This window comes from Gracilinanus agilis, chromosome 5 (assembly GCF_016433145.1).
Source record: "Gracilinanus agilis isolate LMUSP501 chromosome 5, AgileGrace, whole genome shotgun sequence".
Lineage (NCBI taxonomy): Eukaryota > Metazoa > Chordata > Mammalia > Didelphimorphia > Didelphidae > Gracilinanus > Gracilinanus agilis.
In genome coordinates, this window is record NC_058134.1 from 275,780,293 (window position 1) to 275,804,310 (window position 24,018).

The window sequence follows — 24,018 nt, forward strand, 5'->3', positions numbered from 1 at the left end:
TCTGGCATGGAGGACATTCTGGGCAAATGTATGGATTCAGAAGATGAAGCATCATGTGATACCCTAAAGCATCCAGTTATAGGAACATCAGATGGCAAGAAAGGGTAGCTATTTGGCTCACTGGATCTCACTCAGGCCTGGAGGGAGATTAGAAGTCCTAGGTTCAAATTTGACTACAGACACTTCTAGGTGAGTGACCTTGGATAAGTCATTTAACCCTATTTATCCAGTCCTTACTGCTCTTTTGTCTTGGAACCAACACACAGAATTGATTCTCAGATAGAAGGTAAAGGTTTAAAAAATGTTAAGGTAGAATAACAGAATGTAAGGAGCATCATGTCGAGGTAGATTTAATATAGCACATTATTTTGCTTCACTATCTCCAGATGCTTCAGATATCTCTAGCTTATCCAAATAAAACAATCCTTACCCTCAAAAAGTTTACCTTCTAATGGAGAAAAACAGCATGTTTCCCCCCCCCCCCATCTGTATAGGCAAGGGTGTGCTGGAGTCAACTCAAGGAGATTCAAATAGGTAAGAGGGATTATTAAGTATTCAGTGTGAGCATTTACACTTGAGAAATCTGCAAACTATAAATCAGGACTTGATTTATTGTTCTGTTGATTGTCTAGCCTTAAGAAAATAATGGGAAAATATTTTTAATGCAGGTTAAACTTAGAAATATATCTTGTATACATTTTTTTCTTCCTGGAAAGTTGGTTGCTAAACACCAGAACAGCACCATATGCAGGAAAATACTTGTAAAGCAAATGCAAAATAATTTTGGTCAAGGATGGAGAGTTTCAGCAACAATGGAAACCAGGAGTTCCCTTCTAGGAGATGGCAGGCAGCTCATCACCTTTAATATCATTAGCTTTTGGATCAAGGGCACCACCATTCTTCTAGTAACCCAGATTTGAAAGCTCTGCATCAATCTTGACTCTTCTATTCTCACCTATCATATTCAATCATTTTTTAAGTCTTGTCAGCTCTACCTCCACAACACTTTGCATCTCTCCCCTTCTTTTCCATTTATTCCACAACTATCATATCTCAGGACCTTATCACTTTTGTCTGGGCTGATGAAATAGCCTCTCTATTGTTCTCCCTGCCTTAAATCTCTCCACTGGTCAATCCATCCTAGTCAATAGAAAGTTATATACCTAAAGCACTGGTTTGACCATATAACTTTCCTATTCAGAAAATTCTAGTCATTTCTTATTGCTTCTAAGGTAAATCCTAACTTCCATTTTTAAAAGTCCTTCATAATCTGGTCCTCATCTACCTTACCAAGCTGATTACATATTACTCCTCCTCCTCCTCTTAATAGCTAACATTTATATAGTGCTTGCTATGTGCCAGGCACTGTGCTAAGCAGTTCAGTTTGATCCTCACAACTGTTCTGGGAGGGAGATTTTATCCATTTTATAGATGCAGAGATTGAGGCAAACAGAGATTAAGTGACTTTCCCAGGGTAACATAGTAGGTATGTGAGGTCAGATTCAGCATATACATACTGCAGTCAAACTGGCCTTCCTTGCATAACTTTCCACCTCTTGATTTCCTGGCTCTCCAATGCCTAAAATTCCTTCTCACTCCTGCCTCTTTGAATTCCCAGATTCCTTCAAGATTCAGATTAAGTACCACCACTTCGTGCAAGAGGACTTTCTTGATTGCCCCAGTTATGATGGTGCCTTTCCCTCCCCTCGTTATTGTATATTTATTTTGCAATATTCTATATTTATTTATCTTTGAACAAGGAGATTGCCAATAGAATACAAGCTCTTTGATGGCAGGGATTGTCTTACTTTTGTACTTATTTTCCCAGATCCTTACATGGTGCCTGGCAGAGGGAACACTCTTAATGAATCTTGTCCATTAATTGATTGGGAGACTAATTTAGCCTCACACATAGAGACAGGATGCTGTGCATATGTTCATACACTTGGGAGTAAGATTCAGGTTTTCTGATTCTAGCCCTGTGCTTTCTCTTCGACACCATATCTTCTCCTTGGAAGGCTATTTAGGGAGTCCCTAAATGACCTGGGTGTAGTTACATTATTCTCCCAGGCAGGGAAAATGGTTTTAACCCCCTTGCATAAACCTGAAATCGTTTTTTCTCCTCTTTTTAATTCAAGTCTGGTTTCTTTTTCATAGGTTGGGAGAAGCAGACTCATTTACTTCAGTATATAGGATATTATATTCTACAATACACTATATGTAGACAACTTCCTAAGGTTAAATTCAACTTCCCCCTTCCCCCACCCAATAGTTCCACAGTCTGAACAATAATTGCTTCTTTTTAGGACATAGATGTTAGGACTTCAAGAGCCATGACTTGGATCCTTGGGGCATATAAGCTGCAATAATGAGGTTTTTCCAAATGAATTTGCCTACCTTATAACTTATAACTTCAAAGCGAACCTTTTTCTGACCTCCATCTTCTTCTCTCCTTCCAAAAATAATTTTTCCAAAGAAAGTGATCACTCATGAATTTTTCGACGTAATGAATCTCTCTTCCATGGAGATCTACCTTTTTCAGTGAACATTTATTAATGTTATTCACAAGGCCAGATTTTGAGTCAGCCACCATCATTGCTCTGGCATCCATTCTGGTGCTATTGTGACCTGGGCTGATGTCCTAATCAGTTCACTCTATAGAAAATGTTTGGATTGCAGCTTTATAAATGATGTTGGAAGTTGTCATGCTTTCCCTCCTGTGAGATGTGCATAATAGTGATGATAATAATAATAATAATAATCAGGGATTAGATTCAGAAAGGTCTATCTGGGTGAATGAATGAAGCAGCTTTTTTGTACCTACCAAACCTTTCCCTATAATCATTATTATTATAAACATTAATACTATAATAATATTAATACCCCAAAGCTATAGACTATTATTTTTTCTGTTAAATGCTTGGTAGATTCTGTTGTATTAATGAAATAGGCTTATTCCAAAGCAATGACACAACTATATTATATTGAAAGTAATTTCTAGGATGTAAAAGAAGGAACACTGTATTTGGAGCCAGAGGACCTGGGTTTGAATCCTAGCTCCACTCAATATTATCTCTGTGATGTAAGTGACTTAGCTTCTCTGGTCTTCAGTTTCCTCATCTGGAACAGTGAAAGGTATGGATTAGATTAGGGGTTCATAACTTTTTTTGTGTCGTGAATCACCTTACTAATTTGGTAAAGCCAATGAATTCCTCAGATGATGATTTTGAATGAAACAACAATATAGGATTAAAAAGGAAATCAAAGGTTAGTGAAACTAAAGATGTAATTTTCTTCCATTTAATTCATTAACCCTCTGAAATCTGTTAATGGATGCCTTGGTGGTCTATGGCCCTCAAGTTAAGAACCCCTGGACTAAATGGTATCTAGGGCCTTCTCCAGCTCTAAAATCCTATATTCTGTTTAAACTATTGCTATAGTTTTTTAAAATTTTATTTAGAATATTTTTCCATGGTTATATGATTCATGATTCTGCCCTTCTCCTTCCCAATCCCGAAGCCAACAAACAGTTCCCCTGGGTTATATGTGTATCATTGTTCAAAATCTATTTCTATGTGATCCTTTAACATTAAAACCCTAATCACATCCCTGTTGCACTACACAGTCGATCATATATTTTTCTGATGCATTTCTGGTTCCACAATTCTTTCTTTGGATGTGGATAGTGTTCTTTCTCCTAAGTTCCTTTGGAATGTCCTGGGTCATTGCATTGCTACCAGTAGAAAAGTCCATTACATTCAATTTTCCCACAGTGTATCAGTCTCTGTGTACAAGGTTCTGGTTCTGCTCCTTTCCCTCTGCATCAATTCCTGGAAGTTGTTCCAGCTCACATGGGATTCCTCCAGTTCATTATTCCTTTCAGCACAATAATATTCCATCACCAACAGATATCACAATTTATTTAGCCATTCTTCAATTGATGGACAACCCCTCATTTTCCAATTTTTTGCCACCAAAGAGCATGGCTATAAATATTTTTGTACACGTCTTTTCCCTTATTATCTCTTTGGACTACAAACCCAGCAGTGTTATGGCAGGATCAAAGGGCAGGCAGTCATTTAAAACCCTTTGCACATGGTATAGTCTTTAATTTTTATTTTTTTTTTTATTTTAAACCCTTAACTTCTGTGTATTGACTTATAGGTGGAAGAGTGGTAAGGGTAGGCAATGGGGGTCAAGTGACTTGCCCAGGGTCACACAGCTGGGAAGTGTCTGAGGCCGGATTTGAACCTAAGACCTCTTGTCTCTAGGCCTGGCTCTCAATCCACTGAGCTATCCAGCTGCCCCCGGTATAGTCTTTTAAATTGCTTTTCACTGATATTTCATGGTAGGATTAAAGTGATTTCTCAAAAGTGGTGCCAATAGTTTTGCAAAGCTGGAAAGGCTTTAAGCAACAGAATTGAGTATTTGTCTCCTGAGGGCTGACCTAGGTATGGAGAATTATCAGGTTGACCGCAGTGTAATGTAGTTTTTTGGCCTCTGAAATTTACATAGTTAACATCCTAGGCATGAAGTGGGCCTCTAGATCTGTAGCAGAGGAGGGAATACCCACACTGCTTTAATCATAGATCTCTTAAGTATCTCAATAAGTATTTTGACCATTATTCACTTCATTTCACCAACTTTCCTTGGAAACAGGAGTTTCAGAAACATCCTTTTCCCCAACTGTCATATAAATTAAGTAATAGTATTCAAAATGAAATCTGTGTTGTGAATCACATATGGAATATATTTTGATTGCTCTTGTCAGTGACTTGACTCATCATCCTTCAAGGAATTCACAGCCACTCATCCTTATCTTCATAATTATTGTATTTTTAATTTAAATTAAACTCTCTGGATTTTCTATTTTTCTAAAAAATTTTTTTACCTACTGTGACATCAGTTAGATTGCAAGGCTTTGATATATTCTAAAATTTAATAGCATTTAACACGGTACTTTGAACATAGTAGGTACTCACTTTTTGTTGACATGATTTAATTTTTTTCTTCTCTATTGTCTGGAAAACAAAGCTTTTATACCCTTTCCCCTTATAATAGTGAAATAGGTAAAAATTTGAGCAACTTTTTAGTGGAGAATGCATATCCTCTTGATTTCAGCAGTAACAAGAACTTTTTTTTGTCTAAAGTAGAAAGGCAATCCTTCTAAAACTTCTCATTTTAGAGATTTGAATTGACCACTGAATAGCTTAAGAGATCTGTCCATGGTCAAACAACTAACACAAGGCAAAGAAAGGACTTAAACTCAGGCTTTTCTGACTCCAAGGCCAGTTCTCTATCCAATACATCATGTTGTATTTTTGGGTCACTTAGTAATTGATCAATTAACTATTCTCTGCCTTTGCCTCTTTGTCACATGAAGAGTGGTCCTCTTCCTTCCCTACACAAACCCTTCTATATGTACAAATAAATCAATTTAATCAGATCTTCTCTAGCAGATTTCTCTACTTATCCTCCCCACTCTTTCACTTATCTTCAATCTCTTCTTGTCTGCTGCCTGCTTCTCTATTGCCCACAAACATACTCATATCTCTTCTATCTTCAAAACCTCCCCTCACTTGATCTGTCCATCCTGTCATATCCCTCTTCTCCTTTGTGGCTAAACTCCTTGAGTGGGTCATTTAATTGACGATTCTATTTCTTCTCACTCTCTTCCTAACTCTAAAGTCTGGCTTCTGACCTCATCATTCAACTGAACCTGCTTCTCCAAAGTTATCAGTTATCTTTTAATTGTCAAATCTAGTGGCCTTTTCTAAATCTGTATCTTTATTTCTCTGTAACCTTTGGCATGGTTTATCATCCGTGTTATTCTCTTCTTTCTAGATTTTAATGACACTACTTTTACTTGGTTACCTATCTGACCATCCCTTATTCCTCTTTGCTGGATTTCATTTATTTATTCATTCATTTATTTATTTATTTATATATCCATTCATTCATTCACTTATTTATTTATTCATTAATTCATTCATTTATTTTTTAAACATTTATTAATATTTATTTTTAACATGGTTACATAATTCATGCTCCTACTTTCCCCGTCATCTCCCACACTCCCCCCACCCATGGCCGATGCGCATTTCCACTGGTTTAAACATGTGTCATTAATCAAGACCTATTTCCAAATTGTTGATAGTTACATTGTTGTGGTAGTTTCGAGTCTACATCTCCAATCATGTCCACCTCAACCCATGCATTCAAGCAGTTGTTTTTCTTCTGTTTCCTCTCCTACAGTTCTTCCTCTGAATGTGGGTAGCATTCTTTGCCATAAATCCCTCAGAATTGTCCTGGGTCATTGCATTGCTGCTAGTACGGAAGTCCACTACATTCCATTTTACCACAGTGTATTGGTCTCTATGTACAATGTTCTTCTGGCTCTGTTCCTTTCACTCTGCATCAATTCATGGAGGTCTTTCCAGTTCACATTGAATTCCTCCAGTTTATTACTCCTTTGAGCACAATAGTATTCCATTACCAGCATATACCACAATTTGTTCAGCCATTCCCCAATTGAAGGACATACCCTCCTTTTCCAGTTTTTTGCCACCACAAAAAGCGCAGCTATAAATATTTTCGTACAAGTCTGTTTATCTATGATCTCTTTGGGGTACAAACCCAGCAATGGTATGGCTGGATCAAAGGGCAGGCATTCTTTTATAGCCCTTTGAGCATAGTTCCAAATTGCCAGCCAGAATGGTTGGATCAGTTCACAACTCCACCAGCAATGCATTAATGTCCCAATTTTGCCACATCCCCTCCAGCATTCATTACTCTCCCCTTCTTTCATTTTAGTCAATCTGCTAGGTGTGAGGTGATACTTCAGAGTTGTTTTGATTTGCATTTCTCTAATTATTAGAGATTTAGAACACTTTCTCATGTGCTTATTGATAGTTTTGATTTCTTTACCTGAAAATTGCCTATTCATGTCTCTTGCCCATTTTTCAATTGGGGAATGGCTTGATTTTTTATACAATTGATTTAACTCCTTGTATATTTGAGTAATTAGACCCCTGTCAGAGTTTTTTGTTATAAAGATCTTTTCCCAATTTGTCGTTTCCCTTCTGATTTGGGTTCGTTATTTTTATTTGTACAAAAGCTTTTTAGTTTAATATAATCAAAACCATATAATTTACATTTTGTAATTTTCTCTAACTCTTGTTTGGTTTTAAAATCTTTCCTTTCCCAGAGATCTGACAAGCATACTATTCTGTGTTCACTTAACTTATTTATAGTTTCCCTCTTTATATTCAAATCATTCACCCATTCTGAATTTATCTTGGTGTAGGGTGTGAGATGTTGATCTAAACCTAATCTCTCCCATATTGTTTTCCAAATTTCCCAGCAGTTTTTGTCAAATAGTGGATTCATGTCCCAGAAGTTGGGCTCTTTGGGTTTATCATACACTGTCTTGCTGATGTCATTTACTCCAAGTCTATTCCACTGATACTCCCTTCTATCTCTTAGCCAGTACCATATTGTTTTGATGACTGCTGCTTTATAGTATAGTTTAATATCTGGTACTGCTAGGCCCCCTTCCTTTCACATTTTTTTCATTATTTCCCTTGATATTCTTGATCTTTTGTTATTCCCAATGAACTTTGTTATAGTTTTTCCTAATTCAGTAAAGAAGTTTTTTGGTAGTTTGATAGGTATGGCGCTAAATAGGTAAATTAATTTGGGTAGAATGGTCATTTTTATTATGTTACCTCGTCCTACCCATCTTTGCTGGATTTTTATCTAGGACACATCCCTCAGCTGTAGGTGTCCTACATAGCTCTTGTCTTGGGTACTCATCTCTTCTCCCTCTACTCTATTTTACTTGGTGATGCAATTGACTTCCTTGACTTTAGTAATCATCTCTACATGGAAGATTCTCAAGACTAATTATTCAATTCTGATCTCTCTGCTCCCCTCTGTCTCCAGCTGCCTATCTTGAAATGGATGTCCTATAGACATCTTAAACACAAATCAATTCAAAACTGATCTCACTTCCCCCTAAACTCTTCTCTTTTCCTAACTCCTCCATTATGGTCAGTGGTACTACTACCATCTCAATCACCCACTTTCAAACCTGGATTTCTCACTGCCTCACCCTCCATATCCAATCTGTTAATAAGACCTGCCAATTTTACCTTCACAATATCTTTCTTATATGCTCCCTTCTCTTCTCTGATACTTCTACTACTCTAGTGCTGGCCCTTATCACTCCACACTTTACTGCTGTATTACTTTACTACTCTATTAGTACTGTAATAGTCTGCAGGTTGTGCTGAGTGCCATAAGTATCTCCCGTCTTTAGTTGATGTTCCACTCACCAGTCAAATGGATCTTCCTAAAGCACATGTCTATCTGTTTAACCTTCCTCATTCAATAATCTCCAATGGCTCTCTGTTTCCTCCAGGATCAAATAATAAAATCCTCTATTTGGAATTTAAAACCTTTTATAACCTGGTCCCCTCTTACCTTTTCAACCTTCACATATGCCTTATTCTCTTCCCAAGTTCATTTTGCTTCAGTGACAATGACTTGTGTTTCCTTTCACATCACTTCATTTTCAAATTCCAGGCTTTTTCAGTCGCTATCCCCCATGTGCTTAGTAAATGTTTATTGGTCGACTAAGGGAACCACTACAAATTGATGGTATGAAACTAGAAGAAATCTGTTTCATAGCTATGATTTTTCAGATTTGTTTTTTAGTTGTTTTCCTTTGTGGCTCCATTTGGGGGTTTCTTGGCAAAAATACTAGATTTGCCAGTTTCTTCTCCAACTCATTTGACAGATGGGGAAACTGAGGCAAGCAGGATAAGTGACTTGTCCAGGGTCAAATAGTTAAGTGTTTGAGACCAGATTTGGATTCCAGGAGATAAGTTTTTATAATTTCAGAACTGGCATTCTATATACTGCACCATCTAGCTGCCATTAGGACACAGCTTATGGCAAACTTCTTTATTATTGTCAGCCAGTCATGTGTTGAAAAATCTCATTAACTCTCCTTGCTTCCCAAGTTTCCCTCAATATCTAAAATACTTTCTTTATTCTTGGTGAAGTATATCTAAAACATATATCTATCTTAGGTTCTCCGAAGGTACCAGAGACAAGTTATAACTTTTAGAGCCCTGGCATTTCCATGGGCACACTGAAAACACTCCAGACCATTTATGTGAGATTGAGGGCTACTCAACTGGGCTGTATTCAGAAGTGGATATAATTATTGATACTTTACTCTTCCTCCTTTCCCATCTCTCTTCAGTGCTATATGTTAAACAAATTGAGATTTTAAAGTACTTGAAGTCTTGATAGGAACAATATCTACAATGGAGGTTGAATTAGAGTCTTCTCTAAAGGATAGGAACCTTTTCTTGAGACTTGACTTGGTCCAGGGTGCTGGGTTCTAGTAACTGCTATGGCTTCCTGATGGCATAGGGCATAAAATATTAGTTTAGATTTGGCATATGTTCAAATGCCACGTGAGTCACCACATCCAAGATACCTTGCTAATCAGACATATTTCTGTATGGAGACTAGAGGAATCACTTCAATCTGAACCAACGTTATATTTTTTGCTGTGTATTCTTTCCATTCTGTGGCTATATTAACCTCTTTTCATTAACTCTTAGATCTTTGACTGGATTTGTGTTTCCCCTTTCTCATCTAATCCTTCATGCCTTGTTACCAGCCTGCATCATTCATATTTAGGTCCTGGTTTCTGTGAGCAGGTCAACTCATGAAATCGGAGTGGAATGTTGTGGGGAAGTAGTGCCCATATGGGTCAGTATAGCTGTGGGTAATAATAGTCACTCTAGTTGTAGAAAGAGGAGGCATAGCTCCATGCCCTGCTAGGTGAGAGGTGAATGATTTCACCCTTTCAAGAAAAGACCTTTCTTTGTGGCAAAGGGTTCATAAAAACTAATTATCTAATGTCCCCACAAGGCTCCTACTAAAGTTGGGATAGCATTCATGAGGGCAATAGGGGCCCTTTGACCTAACCCAAGTGAAGGCATCCCCTAAAACCTCTGTTCCTCTTGGATAAAAGAGGTTACTGGATGCTGGCAATCAGAGTATTATCTTACTAAAGGACTTTGAATAGGTTCAGCAAGACCCTTCAGTTTTCAAAGGTGGTTTTCTAAGAGAAGAGATATTATGATCTCTTGGAAACTGGTACCTATATGAACACTTTCAGCAATCTTTATGCAAGTCATGAAGGATGGGAAGTCACTGGAGTTGCCTGAGAAACTATAGTTAATACCAAAAAATATTAAATCCTAGGGGAGGGGAATGATATTGCTTCTCTAGTGATGGAAATGAAGGAGGGGCAGAATTCTTGCTTATGCCAACTCCTCTTACATTAGCCCTGTATGTATGGATTGCACTTAACAGTTTATGGTGAACCACAGGAAGCTGAATAAAGTTATATCCTTTGTGGCAGCTATTCCTGAACTGATCAAATTACTGGATCAGGTAGGCTACCTCTTGCCCACCAATTGGTATGGGACTATTGATTTAGTAATGCCTCTTCCCCCTTTCCCATCTCTTTTTCTGGTTAAGAATAGTCAGGATCAGTTCATTTTCACTTAGGAAGGTCTCCAGCATACCTTCAAGTTTCTTTCCTAGGGCTACCTAAATGCTCCCTTATACTGCCATAGTCAGATAGGCAGACCTGAAAGACTTAGAGTATTGATATCTACAGTGATGACATTGTTGACTGGGATAAATGAGACCATGGTAAAGCCCAAATTTGATGGTGGTTCAGCCACATAAAGGACAAGGAGAGGGAGATCAACCTAAGGAATATCTAGGATTAATCTTTATCAATCAAGTTTGGGGGAATACAACAGATAAGGAGAACCCAACTGATTATAGATGCAGTCTAGAGGAAGATTTTTACACTCACTTCCCAGTAGTCTGAAAAGGAAGTCTAGAGGCTTATTGGATTCTGTGGGTTTTGTAGAATCTATACTCTCTGCCTGGATATCTTGATGGACTCCATTTATATTATCATCTGCAAGGCAGCTTCATTTAACTATGGTTTAGAACAAGTCATAATTCTAGAGTGCCCAAAGTGAATCATTATGACATTATGGAACTGCACATTGGTGCTTTTGACAGACTGTTCTGTCTCTGTCTCTCTGTCTCTCTCTCTCTCTCTCATATATATATGAACACATACATATGTGCACATATATGTATGTAGACATCAACACATATATACTGTGAAGATGAAGAAAAAAATTGAGGACCAGTAAGTCTGTTTGAGTCAGTACCTGGGATGCAGGGCAGAGGTTTACTAATTTGTCATTGGCCCCAGAGAAGTGGAACAAGGCAAGTGTGTTTTTCTCTTTGGCTAGCACAGGAAGAGAACTTATGGGAAGGTAAAAAATTATACCCAATGTAGGGGGTGGAACGAATTTGATTGCTTCTTTTATACCAAAATATAGGCTAGATTAAAGATGGAATCACTCATGCCAAGAGAGGGAAGATTTAGGACTCTTTCTCCATAGGAATAATATATCCAGAAAAGTAGACTGGAGCCAGATCATAGGGCTTTAAGCATCAAGCCTAGGAGTTTCTATTTTATTCTAGAACCAATAAGGAATTATTGAAGATCTTTGAAAAGAGGAGTGATAGTGCTAGATTAGTCTCCTAGGCATATTAATTTCACATCCCTTTGGTGATGGTGAGGGCAGCTAGGTGGTACAGTAGAGAGAACATGGAGCCAGGAAGATGTATCTTCTTGAGTTCAAATTCGGCCTCAGACACTAGCTTTGAGACCTTGGGCAAGTCACTTAACCCTTTTAGCCTCAGTTTCCTCATCTGTAAAATGAGCTGGATAAGGAAATAGATCACTCCATTATCTTTGCCAAGAAATCTCCAAACCGGGTCACAAAGAGTCGGACATGACTGAAAAGATTGAACAAAAATGATAGAGAATGATGTTACCCAAATGGGGAGTTAAAGACAATTTTCCCTACAGTTCTGGAAAGATCTCTATATTTACATATTTTCACACAAAAACATTCAGTTTTGCAAAGTATTTTATTTTATTTGTTCCTCCCAGTAACCTTGTGAGGTAGGTTCTGTTTTTAATTCCCTACCTAGGACTGAGATGTTGAGAAGTATGCCTGTACTCAACCAGTTAATAATGTAGAAGTTAGACTTCAAGTTAAGGTCTTTCTGACTCTAAATTTAGAACTATCCACTATGCTGCACTGCTTCTCAGCAGTAGAATTTAATCATGCTTTGAACCAAAATTTTTAAACTTCCCTAGGGAGGATTATGAAATTATACTTTCAATCAAGTGCCCTACTGGAATCCAGAAGACTGAAATCTTTAAAAGAGTTCAGTGACTATATTGGTCCCCCTTTAGGTTACAGCCAAATGCAAGGTATATCTAAAAAGAATGTTATACTTAGATTGGAAGACAATGATAAATAATAATTATGCAAATCATATTTTGGAGAAAAGAGAGGACTATACTAAAATCTATATAGTAATTGAATGCCCTTGGACAGTCACTTAAGGCTCCTGGACCTCAGTTTCCTTCCCTGTAAAATGAGGGGGTTGAATTATATTTCTGAAGCTTCTTTCTACCAGTAATATTTATTGTGATTTTAAGAGTCTGAATTATTTTCTACTCCAACCTTTATAAGCAGAGTTATAATTAGCAATTTTGGTGCTTGAGATAATTGTGCCCTTAAACCAACTTTTAAAGACAAATTGTGTATGTTTATGCATGTGTGTGTAAGAGACCCAAGGACTTTGGTCAATGGTGGGAAGAGAATTCTTGGACTAAATCAGCTTTAGTGTACAGATGAGATTAATTGGAATGTGGCTGAATTGGTGGAAAGAGGAAGTTGGTTATCTGGTAGCTTATTTTAATTAATCATTCTTGATAATTAGATGCTATGGTCAATTGTTGCCAGAGGAATATTGCTGAAAGAATGCTATTGGTGACCTAGGGAAAAGCCCTCATCACCTTATTTTAGTTATATCTCTGTCATATAGGATGGGCTTTCAAATATTTGCAACGGAAGAACATTTTAGTTTGAATAAAACATTAAAGGTATCCCATCTCCATTATATGAAGCATTTGTGCTCTGCTGTTTATGACCCTAGTGAACATGGCCAAATCACCTCCCAAATCTGGGTTTCAGTTTCTTCCCCTCTAAAATGACTGGGTTGGACTAGCTAATCCCTAAGGTCAGTTCCAGTTCTAAATTCTACTATTCCATATGCTAGTAATTAAGAGAAATCATCAGGTCTGGAAGAGGAGAAGAAGAATGGTTTAAGTGATTATTTGAGAGAAAGGGAAAATCTGAACCTTGCTGAATCAAACCAAGTTCACCAAAATCTAGCAGGGAAGGCCAGAGATAGGAAACTGATTTAAAATCAGGGAAACTGAAATGGAATTAGGAAGAACACACTGTAATGAGGAGTTGCCTGTGGTGCTGAAATGACTGATTTTTCAATGGGAAAGGATCTACTTGTACAAAAATATTTATAGTTGCTTTTTTTTGTGGTGCCAAAGAATTGGAAATTAAAGGGATATCTATCAATTGGGGAATGGCTGAAAACATTGTGGTATATGATGGTGGTGGAATACTATTGTGCTGTAAGGAATGATGAACAGGGTGATTTCAGAGCTGGAAAGATCTACGAGAACTGACACAGAGTGAAGACAGCAGAACCAAGTATACATCATTGTACACAGTAATAGTAATATTATGGAATGTTCAACTGTGATAGATTTAGCTATTATTAGCAATACAATGATCCAGGACAATTCGGAGGGACTTATGACAAAGAATTCTATCCATCTCCAGAGAAAGGAATTGGAATACAGAAGAAATGATCGATTTTTTCTTCCTTCCTCAAAGCAAGGAGTCTGTCTCCTTTTTTTTTTGGCCCACTGGCTGTTGTTCTGAGGTTGGACAAAAGGACAAAAAAGATAATCTATAAGATACCAAATAGCATAAGATTGGCTCATAAATAGAGAAATCTTTTTATTCTCTCTTGCTTTTGTCATGTCTCTACCTGCCCCAGCCCACAAAAAATTTCAAGAAAAAAGAGAATTAAAATGTCTCAATATGGACAGAGTCCATTAATTCTCTTTATGGAGATGGATAGCATGTTTCATCATGAGTCCTTTGAAAATGTGATAGATTGTGTTGTCAAGGTGATAATCTTTACAATATTTCTGTTACTGTATAAATTTTTTCTTCTAGTTCTGCTCACTTCATTTTTCATCAGTTCATAAAAGTCTTCCCAGACTTTTCTGAAACCACTCTTTCATTGTTTCTTAAAGCATGATAAAATTATTTTTTTAAATCAGTCTTATCTCATGGATAATGATATTATAATCTCTGTCCAGCTGACTAGGATCCTTCACTTTGGTTCCTTTACTTAAGCTTGCCTTCTTTCTGTAGGCAAAACATTATGAGAGGCTGTGGAAAGATCACTGAATTTGGAATTAGGTGTATGCATTGGAATTCTGTATCTGCTACTAATGATCTGTGTGACCTTGGATGATTCATTTAACCTTTCTGAAACTTGGTTTTCTCATCTTTAAAATGGGGATGATAATACTTCCATTATGTATTGTGTAAGGTTGAAGGACTGTAAGACGAAATGAAATACTGTATGTAAAATTCTTTATAAGCCTTGAGGTCTTATAAATGGTGACTACTATTATTATTGGTGAAATGTCTAGTTTTTTATTTGTTTATTTTATGTTTACAAGTCCTCTCTCTTATCTCCTTTCTCCTCTCCAGTCTCTTCCCTTTCCCTCTCATTCTTTCTCTCCTTTTCACCTCCATTTTCCCACTGTTCCTCTCTCCCTACCAGTATTACTATCCTTTTCCAGGAACCATTTGTGATATTTCTCTAGGTGTAAAATTCCCAAATAACACAATAGAATGAAGCATTCTTTTTAGCTTCTTCCACCCTGTGTGGAGATCTTCAAAGTTTCTTTTGTAGCTTTATATGAAGCAAATCTCTAAGTCACAGTCCAAAAGAGTAAGCCATTCTTTACAACAGAATGTAAGTTGGAGATTTTTCCCTAGCTTAAATTCTTTCTATCTACAGGCATTAAATAGGCCCTCTCTCTAACACAATGAAATTAAATCACCAAGCACTATACAATACCTCTACCTTGTTCATAGAAAATAATAGTAATGCCATGTAGCATTTATATTGAACTTTAAAGTTTGCAGTCTGTTTTATATACATTTTCTCATTTTATTCTCATAATTTCATGAAATGGATGTGATTATTAACCCTATTTTACAGACAAGGAAACTGAACTTGTGAGGTTGGGACTTGTCTAGAACCACACAGCAAGAATAGGTCTTTCCTGACTCCAGGTACCTTCAAGCTGCTTACAGTGCCATAGATGAAAACATTTCCATTCTTTTTATTAGTAAATATGTATTAAGAATCAACTACAGGTGTAGAGCAATAGGGGTGTTGGGAGAGATATGAAATTTAGGTAGGACATTATTCTTGCCTTCATGGTATTTATTGTCTAGTACTAAGATGGGAAATCCACAGAGATTTGCAATACCCAACACTATAATGGTTTCTTCTGATTTGTCAACTCCATTTCATCATTTTGAGAAGCAGTTGCTTGCTTGTAGGTGGCTTGAACTCTAAGGCCAATCTAGATCAAGAGCCCCAACACCTGTTTCATGGGGATTCAGCACTTGGAAGTAATTATAACTCAGAGCTCTCAGTAACTTAGGCTAGAAATTCCCATCGAGAGCTGGTGTTGGATAAATTTCTGACCATCCTGCCCAGACAGGACAGGACTTAGATGAAGTCATAATGTCAAGAAGGCAGAGACAAATATTAAATTCAAATTCTTGGAGGGTAAGACTTGTCTACTCAGTATTCTGGCTTAAGAAGGGAATAGAGAAGAAAAATGTAAAAGTCCCTGGACTCCTGAAAGCCAAGTTCCAGAGAAAATGATCTTTGATTGAGAAAGTATAGAACAAAAACGAACCCCAAATTTACATATTCTGACCATATCTCTGTCTGAGCTCCAGATTCACAGCAGCATGAAGATACCTATTGGGTACATCCAGTTAGATATCTTGTTGAAATCTCCATATGCCCCAAATAAAACTCTGCATCTTAACCCCTAAACCCATCACCCTTCCAACATTCTCTGTGTCTCTGGTGATGTTACCACTGTCCTCCCAGGTACCCAGGATCATAATTTTAAAGTCATTCTCGATGCTCATCCTCATTCAATGTTTCTAATGAGTTACCATGTCCAGTTCTTTGCTCAAAGAGATCATTTTCTTTCCACTCCCACTGACAGAACTTTAGTTCATGCTCTCACATAGACAGAACTCTTAATTCAGACCCTCATCTTGTATGTCTTACTTAGCCTATTGTTATAACCTTCTTTCTATTTGATCTCCCTTTTAGACTCTCTCTTCAATCCATTGTCCAAATTTCTGCCACATTGATATTCCTAAAGCACAAATCTGATGATATTACTACCTTGCTTAAAACCTTTCTGTGGCTTCCTTATTGCCTAATGAACAAAACCAAAAACTCCTCAGCCTACCACTGAACTCTCAGGTGTCTGGTGGCAACCTACTTTTCCACCCTTATTTTATATTACTTACCTTCACAAGCCCTTTCACAAGTTTCCCCTGAACAAGCCCATGTAGACTTCCAGCTATTTGTTTGGAGGATGAATTCCAGAAATGATAAATACCCCAAATTTGAAAAACCAAAAACCCATAGATGTGCACATTGACTCAAGCTAAGACTTTCTGGCTGGAGTTCACTCTCTCCCCATTGTACCTCTCAAAAATCTGACCTTCCTTCAAGCTCTACTCAGTTTCCTCACCCTACACAGAGCCTTACTTGATGCTGAGTTATTAAAGCTCTCTTCCATTCCTGAAATTACTTTGTATTTACTCTACCACATATATGATGTATTTCTCAGTTGAATAGGAGCTCCTTTTGTTCAAGAATTTTTTTTTTTGTTTTTCACTTTTCTTTTTCGTTTTGAGGTGTCAAAGTAGAGTATTGGTTGGACTCAGAGTCAGGAAGATCTGAGTTTGAATCTTGTTTCAGATACTTAATAGCTGTGTGACCCTTAATCCTTCCCATAACCTTCATCAATCCCAGTTATCTTATCTGGAAATGAGGATAATGCTAACACCTACCTAATAGGATTGCTGTGATGATTAAATAAGATTATGTATATAATCTTTATAAACCTGAAGGCATGAACACCAACTGTTGTTGTTGTTATTATTATTATTGTTAGATCTCTAGTTCTTTTTACCACAATATATGGCATGTAGTAGGAGCTTAGCAATGAATTATGGAACTTAGTTCATATGCTTTGTTAGAGAATGGGGAATTAATGTCTGTTTCAAGCAGATTTTAAAAATGATTATTTTAGGTCTCTTATTTATTGATTGGTTTCATCAATCAATACATCAACCAATAAGAGTTGATTGGGCAATTGTCATGTACTGGGATATAGCTTAGTGACAAGGAGAGAAAATGAGAGGAAGAAACCTTCCTACAAACTTTAAACTAATGGGCTAGATGAAGTCTATATCCTCTTTGAATTTAAATTAATGTTTGCATTTCCCATTCCATTTGTCTTGCAGAAATCTGTTGTTAGCACTTGCTATAGAAGATGGAGGAGTTTCTTAGGGGTACAAACAGCATGTGCAGCCGTGTTCGTTGCAGGATTCTGTTGCATTTGTAGAACATCAATATGAGGCTAATTAGATGCTAAATGCCTAGTGAATATTGAGTAGTGCAATTTTCTAATTTACTGATTAATGGCAAAGCCTTCTGAAAACATTCATTATATCTGGAAGAATTTAACACTCCTTTTTGAGTTATGCTTTAAAAATTAATTTTATTAAAAACAAATGAAGTAGTAAAAACAGGAGGAGTATCTAGAAATGGAATTTTTTATTTATAACATGATAATGTAGTCAGCAGACATTATTCCATGATGATGTTAATTGCTTCTTCTTCTAAAAGGTTATGGATGTTTTTAATATGAGGCCAACTTCAAAGTAGCAGCTTTACATTATACCTTTAATGTATTTTCTCCTACATCTGCCTTTGGGATTGAATATCTGAAGAGGGAGAAAACAGATTGATTATTTGATTTGCTTTTATTTTTTAAAAATGATGGATCCTATGCAAGTTTCCCTGTCATTTTCACAAGTATGTGTAAATGGGCATATATGGAAGAGAGACTGTAGGACTTAGGAATCAGGAAGACGTGGGTTCAGATTTTTGATACTTATTGACTGTGAGTCTATGGGCTAGTCATATCATTTTTCTGAATCTCCATTTCCTCATTTATAAAGGGAGAGTAATATCTGCATACTAATCTCAAAAGGTTTTTGATGAGGCTCAAAGGAGATCATGCCTATAAATCATTTAGCAAACTAATACTTTAAAACTAAGTATTTTAATTTATATAAATAATTTCCCAAACTTTAAGGTCATTTTTTTATTATGATACACTTTGCATTTTTATTCATTTTCTTGCTATGCATTTGTATCTTTGCATTTAAAATGGAATCACCATTCATTGTTGACAATTTGGTTAAATTCCCCATAAGCCATGTGTGACTATAAGATGAATGCCAGCAATGATAAATACCAGTGATGCTTTTACAGCTGGAGTAGAGAGAAAGGCCTCTTAGGAAAGATAATATTCAAAGTCACAACAAACCACCATGTAATTCCACTTGAAGAACCACTTTGAGGATGATGACAAGGTGTAGTGCTTTTTCAGCTGACTGGACATACAGCAAAGAGAGAGTGTGCCATAAAACTGGCTTGTTAGAGATACAAGAAAATTTTTTTAAAATAAAGAAATCAAAATGGAAAGTTTAAGGAAATGGGAAAATATAGCAGTAGCAAGGAGGTGCACTAAATATTTATATTTTATATCTCATGCTTTAATTCCTCAGGAGTAATTTATTTCATTTCATATTAGAACTGGAAGGGATGGATCATCTAGTTCAATTTCAGAATATGACAGATGAAGGAAGCAGGGGTGAAGTTGACTTGCCCAAGGTCACAAGGACAATGGCAAGACTGGGACTCAAATCAAGGTCTCCTGATTCCTTTGCTAAATTATTTTACTGCTGCACACAGCCTCTGTTTTTCAAAGATTCTTTAGGGGAAGCAGGGACCTGACAGGATACCTAATCTTCCTTCAAACCAATTAATCATTCATTTCAATTTAATAATTGCTTACTAAGTGCCTTCTATGTGTCAGACCTTGTGCTAAACACTGGGCATACAGAAAAAGGCAAAAGACAGTCCCATCCTCATGGAGTTTGTAATCTCATTTTTATTAAGTGTCTACAATGGGCAAAGAACTGCATTAGATTTTGATGAAACAGTTAAAAATGAAACTGTCTTTGACCTCGAGGGGCTTACATCAAAGCCTGATAGAAATTGATCAAATATGGAAAGGTTCAAAAATCTCTTTCATTAATCTATTCTCAGTTCTAACAACATTTAGGATAGGCAGCATAGTGCTGTAGAAAGAGCACTGACCCTGAAAGTAGGTGCAAATTGAGCCTCTGATACTTACTATTTATGTTCCCTAAGGGAAGCCACATAATCTCCTCAGCCTTCAGTTTCATCAATAAAATGAGGAAAGTTGGATTGAATGGCTCCTGAAGTCCTTTCTAGCCTTAGAACTATGACCCTCTATGAAATTCCTTCTCACTTGTAATCTTAAACCTCTGATGCTTCATTTTGAACGTGTTTTATCTTTCTTCTGTTCGTCATGGAAATGGAACGGGTTACTGAGGAAGTATAGAGGTCATTTCTGTTGACATCATCTATCTGGGAAGTCGTTCTTATCTGAAGGCAGAAGGATGGATTTCTTGACCTCTCAAGGTCATCTCCAGCTCTAGAAGTCTGAAATTCCCTTTCTAGGTGTCAAGATTCTTTTATCTGCCTCCTCTGAACCTCATAGCCTCTCATACACTTATCACATCTATTATTCATTATAGGTTTTTTGGTATGACATCTCTACTTTTATATTGTTGATTCCTTGTGGGTAGGAATCTTGTTATTTCTCTTTTGGTTTTTAATGTACAGTTCAGGGTCCTGGTAGATAAGTAAATGTTTTCTGTAAATGACTTGTATTTGAGAGTGTAATGTTCTCTTTGCCTTTGTTCTTACTGAACTGAATTAATTTTGTGTCATGGATCATGACAATTCATGTCATTTTGTGTTTTAGGTTTACCAGAATTACTTTGAATTTTAATCTTAGCTTCAAAGAGGTTCAACACCTCACCTCTCCACCTATCTTAGTTTTGTCTATTTGTAAATACTTGTAAAATATCTGCTATGTGTTAAGATGTGTAGATTAAAAAATATCTAGGAAATACAGTACATGTCCTCAAAAAAAATTATGTGTGTTGCATGTGCATAGTTGAAGGAACTTCCAATCAATTGAAATTAAATTCTCCAATTTTCTTGATAAAATTACAGAATGCTAGTTTTGGAATGTCCCAGTTGGAGTCGGTAAAGGTAGGGATATTGGGTAGAGAATTGTCAGTGACAATGGAAAAACTTGGTAGAAAATTGGCAATGGACTCGGGCTTTTTCTTTGTTCACTTTTCCCACATGGGTGATATGGAAGGACTATGATTAAAAATGAAGGAATTGAACCTGGTTGAGTCATTTGAGAAGAGAATAAGTTCTTGAAGAATTGCTCTTGTACCTGTTGTAGCGTGTAGGGGTGGGGGTGGATTCCTTTCCCCATCAGCAATGTTATAATGCTGAAGAACACTGCCATAGGGAGTGAAACGAAAGAAGGAAGCAAGTATTTATTTAAGCCTTGCTTTATTTCAAACCTTATCTCCTTTCATCCTCAAAGGAACACTGAGAGGTAGGTACTATGACTGTCTCTCCTCTTTACAGTTGGGGAAACAGGGGCAGGCAGAGGTAAAGTGACTTATTATACAGAATCACAAAACTAGTGTCTGAGGCCAGATTTAAATGTAGGTCTTCCTAACGAGAGAGAGAGAGAGAGACAGACAGACAGACAGACAGACAGACAGAGAGAAGAGAGAGAAAGAGAAGAGAGAGAAAGAGAGAGAGGAAAGGGAAAGGGAGAGGGAGAGAGGGAGAGGGAGAGAGACAAGGAGAGATGGAGATGGAGAGAGAGGGAGAGAGGGACAGCGAAAGAGACATAGAGGGAGAGGGAGAGAGAGAGAGAAGAGAGAGGAGAGAGAGAGAGAGAGAGAGAGAGAGAGAGAGAGAGAGAGAGAAAGAGATAGAGAGAAAGAGATAGAGAGAGAGATAGATAGATAGATAGAGAGAGAGAGAGAGAGAGATAAGATTGTGAGGAAACAGAAGTACTTTAGCCAAGAATTGATCTTAGTAAGAATCTAAAGGCTGCAAAGACAATGGTAAATGAGAGGAGAAAGATGGCTTGCAGAGAATATTACAGTAAATCCAATTAAACAATACCCCACGTCAAGATATTTTTCTCCATGAGAACTTTAGAAGTCCTTCAGTCTTTTAGAAGTATAAATTGTCCATCTTCATTTGTTCCTCATTTGTGGATTCCTAATGAATGACCTCTAGATTTGCTTACCCCCTCCCAATTGATGGCATTTAGATTTGTAACAGAGTGCACCCCATTTTTCAAGGAGGTGTTGCATTACGAATCTTTTTACTATATTATTCAAATAAATGCCTTTATTTTAGGCTAACTGTATCCTCTCATCTTCTAGTAAAAGGTAAATACAACAGTGGGGGTTTATAAGCAACAGTGATAGAAACGTGAACTCATAAAAAAAACCTAGTCTTCTATAAGCCTGAATGGCACTTGCCCTAGGGGAACTGTATTTGCCCCTGGAGGCTAACAATAACACATATGGTCAGGGTTATCCTAGGGGCCCTACACTTATTTTTTTGTATTGATATCTATCATAAACATAAGATAGTGGGCTATCATGGAAAGATTTCTGGACTTGCCTTTGTAAGTTCTAGTTTTACCTTCCACATTGAACATCTACTAGTTGTATAGACACAGGCAGATCATTTATACTCTACATCTAAGATTTTTTTTTGGTCTGTAGAATGGGAATAATAACATTTGCCCTGCTGATCTCACTGGTTTATAGTGAACAAGATTTTATGTCAATGTGAGCTCAGTTCATCATGAGTACAGATGAATATTTTAAAAATGGGAGTCCAAGGTCACTGTCAAGAAAGACTATATGATGTAAAAGAACAGGAGCCAAAGATTCACAAAACCTAGTTTTGTGGCTTAGCTGTGATGCTAATTGCTTGGATAACTTTAGTAAGTTGTCTAGACTGTGGATTCCTCATCTGTAAAAAGGAGGAAGGGAAAGAGATAATCTCTATGTTTCCATCTGGTGCCAGGATCCATTAATCTAAACTTTTCATCTGTTGCCATTATGTGATCTTGGATCTTTACTTTAGGTATGGCTTAATTGTAATTCATTAATTCAATTATTTATGTATTTATTTTATAAAGGGATTCATATTGGCATTGACTTCTCAAAAGCAGGAAAGGTTGATTGAATTAAGATAATTCTGATACATATTGGTAGTATGATCCTGGGTAAGTCATTTAATTAGTGCCCCAGACAACTCTCTAAGATTGTGATGTTATGACTAAAATTCTCTGGAGACTGCATATTAATTTATAATTATTAGTCAGAGTTAGAGAGAGGGAGAAAAATCACACAATCACCTTGCCGTGTCTAATGAACCTGAGTTCACCTCACTTGTCTAGCCCAAAGCAGCCATGCCAGCAAGAGTCTCCAGCCCAAGGAAGCCAAGAGCCAAATGCCCCAGAAGACAGCTTTTTCTTCCTCAGTCTCTTCTCTCATAAAGTCAATGACATCACTCCTTCTAGGTCTCTCTGGTTAGACAGACTTGACCTCAGTTTGAGTCAGAGTCCAGACTTTTGGATGCCGGGAGTCTCACGGACTAGGTACCAGCCTCTTCTGGGAGCCAGGGAGCCACAAGACCTCTGGCATCCTCCATCATATGCATATGTTCCCAGTCAAATGATGGGGCTGAAACCAACCAAAAGGGGTTTTCCGATGGAATAAGTGGTAGAATTTATATTAAATTCACACAGTGAGTTATAGATAATTCATCATGATAGTAACTAGCATTTATATAGTGCATTGAAGTTTGCAAAATGCTTTATATGAATATAATCTCCTTTTATTCTCACAACAATCCTGGAAGGTAGGTGCTATTTCTATCCCCATTTTACACATGAAGAAAATGAGGCAGACACAGGGTAAGTGACTCAATTATAGTCACATAGCTCTTAAATGTCTGAGGCTGTATTTGAACTCAGGTTTTCCCATCTCCTGGTCCACCCTTCTATTCATTGCACCACCAAGATGCCAGATCCCATTTAGAGAACAATACAAAGTGAAATAGAAACTCAATAACCAAGTCCTGCCAAATAAAACCTCCCATTCTATCAGAAAAGATGATTTGTTTTGGATGACAAGATTTGTTTCTCATAAAGCCAAAATTTGGCCCTCTTCATAATTGGTTTCCTTTTACAAACTAATCTATCGATTCCCAGCCCAGTGCCTTTCTAGTTGAAGATGTGGGACTCTTACTTCTGGAATACTGTTATTTTTCTGCTGCCCTACTGGATTTGTTGTTGTTGCTGTCATTGAAGCATGTCTGACTCTTCATGACCCTGTGGTTTCTTGGCAAAGACACTGAAGTGGTTTGCCATTTCTTTCTCCAGGGCATTAAACAAACAGAAGTGAAGTGACTTGCCCGGAGTCATGCAGCTAGTGAGTAGATGGGGCCAGATTTTTACTCAGGAAGATGTGTCTTCCCAACTCCACGCTCAGCACTCTCTCCACTGCACCATCTAGCTGTCTTGTCTAATATATTCAGTGTCTTGTAATTTCTAGTCTTGTTGTTTAGGCATTTCAGTTGTGTTTGACTTTGTGACTCCGT